We start from the raw sequence: 2,500 nt of genomic DNA, 5'->3' as shown, positions 1-2,500 counted from the left end.
GTAAGACGTGCGCCGGCACAAACTGCCAGTTTAAAGTTCCAGTCGTGACTGAGGACAGAACAATGAAATCTTTAGCATCAGTTTGTCTGAAAACTGTTTGTGTGAAGAGGTATATATTATGATGACTTGGGCAATGTGTGTCTGATTCGAAAGCGGTTTTCACTCTATGATGGAACAATGAAATATTTAGCATAAGTTTGTCTGAAAACTGTTTGTGTGAAAAGGTACATGTTATATTTAGCATCAGTTTGTCTGAAAACTGTTTGTGTGAAAAGGTACATGTTATGATGACTTGGGCTATGTGTGTCTTATTCGAAAGCGGTTTTCACTCTATGATGGAACAATGAAATCTTTAGCAGCAATTAATTTTGTCTGAAAACTGTGTGAAGAGGCACATATGATAACTTGGGCAGTGTTTGTCTGATTCGAAAGCGGTTTTCATTCTATGATGGAAAGAGCATTTAAAACGCATTAACTGAGGGATTGGAGAGAGAGAGAGAGAGAGAGAGAGAGAAGACAAGACAAGACAAGGCAAGACAAATAGTTTACTGAACTGGGCCATTTGTGTACATTGTGGGTACATTGCATGCCAATTAAGGGTTTTGAATTTTCATTATCCATCCATGTTGCACGATCTTAACTGGAATGCTACGTTTGACAGCAATAACGCTAATCTGAATTATATAGATGGTTGTCAATTTTTATAAAGAATAAACAGTTCCGTCGCTAACCTGTTGGTATCCAGGACAAATGAGCATGAAGTGGATTTCTGATTCAGAGAGAGGGAGAGAGGGAAAAACAGAGAGAGAGAGAGAGAGAGAGAGAGAGAGAGAGAGAGAGAGAGAGAGAGAGATGGAAAGACAGACAGACAGAGAGAGAGAGACACGGAAAAACAGACAGAGAGAGAGAGGGGGGGGGGGAAACAGAGAGAGAGAGAGAGAGAGAGAGATGGAAAGACAGACAGACAGAGAGAGAGAGACACGGAAAAACAGACAGAGAGAGAGAGAGAGAGGGGGGGAGAGAGACGGAAAAACAGACAGAGAGAGAGAGGGAGGGAGAGAGACGGAAAAACAGACAGAGAGAGAGGGGGGGGGAGACGGAAAAACAGAGAGAGAGAGAGGGAGAGACGGAAAAACACACAGAGAGAGAGGGAGAGAGAGAGGGAAAACCAGACAGACAGACAAATGAGAAAGAATGTCCCAGTTAGGGTGATATCCACAGCCGCATTTTGTGGAACTAAATATGGTGTTAAATGTTACTACGCGTAAGTCAGGGAGTATGTTCATTAAAAAGCTTCAGCACATGTACGTGTGACATGAAATCAGCACACACAAAGTGACTCACCATTCGCAGAGATATCAGTTCGTATGCATTGGGGTCAGGTTGCTGAACAATGCACATTGCTGTTGTTCACTTAACAAACTCTCTTCTCTTTCCAACGCCGGGTTTGCATGCATACATGTGTGCGTGTGTGTGTGTGTCAGTATATGTGTGTGTGCGTGCAAAAAGCGAATATGCATATATTTCTCTCAGTCACACACACACACACACACACACACACCACACACCAGTGCACACGCGCGCACACACACTCACGCACACGCGCCCGCGCACACACACTAACGCACCAAAGCGCACACACACATAGCCATACGCACTCACTCCTCACCCAACACACACACACACACTAACCCCCCTCCCCCCCCCCCAGCCACCCCTTACACACACACACACACACACACACACACACACACACACACACACACACACACAGAGAAAGAGACGAAGAGAGAAAAACACCGGAGGTGTGTCACCCTTCGTAGACGCCACGTCAGAAAAGGTCAAGGTCACACCTCACATTGCTCCATCCAGCTGTGTCACAAATTTGCGGCGTACACATACACGAGAGGGACGCTCAACATAGTAGTGAGTTAGCAAGCTCTCCAAACCAACCCACGCTTGTCCCCTTCATCCCCCACTGTCTTGTGCGAGAGGGAAACGTGTCACAATACTCCACGCGCTTGGAAAATACGTAGGTAAGTCAGTTTTGCGAGCTTGGTTTGTTTCATTTTTTTGCATCTTGTTTTGGTTTTGTTTGTTTCAGATTTGGAGAGTTGATGAGGATTGTATTCATGCGTAAAGATTAGGGAAAAGAGTCTGTAGAGACCGTACGCATATGCTGTTCAGTTGGTTGGGGGTATTGCTGAATGTTATGGCTGCGAGCAGGGTGTGGTGTCATTCAACAAGCCGTCATTGATAATTAATTTTCGTGTGTGTGTGTGTGTGTGTGTGTGTGTGTGTGTGTGTGTGTATGAGTGTGTGTTTGTTTGTTTGTTTGTTTGTTGTGCCGTGCGCGCGCGCTTGCACATTTGTCGCACATGTGTTGCACAAAATGATTTGATGCTAATACGATAATGTCATGTTTCTGACAGATTCGTGCATATTGGTTTCCGGGCGATACAACACGCACACGCACACGCACATACGTTCACACACACAG

General features: G+C 45.1%; 1 protein-coding gene across 4 annotated transcripts in view; it reads left to right on the top strand.

The window, feature by feature from the left end:
- Positions 1–2,500, top strand: part of LOC143275007 (fructose-bisphosphate aldolase-like) — a 27,771-nt gene that overhangs the window by 8,564 nt on the left and 16,707 nt on the right. The window contains exon 1 of one of the 4 annotated variants that reach the window (XM_076579062.1): positions 1,881–2,036. The exons of 2 other annotated variants lie outside the window; for them this stretch is intronic. The gene's annotated coding sequence lies outside the window, so the exon portion shown is untranslated. Of the gene's footprint in view, positions 1–1,880; positions 2,037–2,500 lie in introns of those variants that run through there. One more of the 4 variants, XM_076579065.1, reaches the window with a different exon arrangement.

Source organism: Babylonia areolata, chromosome 29, assembly GCF_041734735.1.
Source record: "Babylonia areolata isolate BAREFJ2019XMU chromosome 29, ASM4173473v1, whole genome shotgun sequence".
Taxonomy (NCBI): Eukaryota; Metazoa; Mollusca; class Gastropoda; order Neogastropoda; family Buccinidae; genus Babylonia; species Babylonia areolata.
The sequence above is the reverse complement of the archived record's forward strand: the minus strand, read 5'-3'. Positions and strand labels throughout refer to the sequence as shown.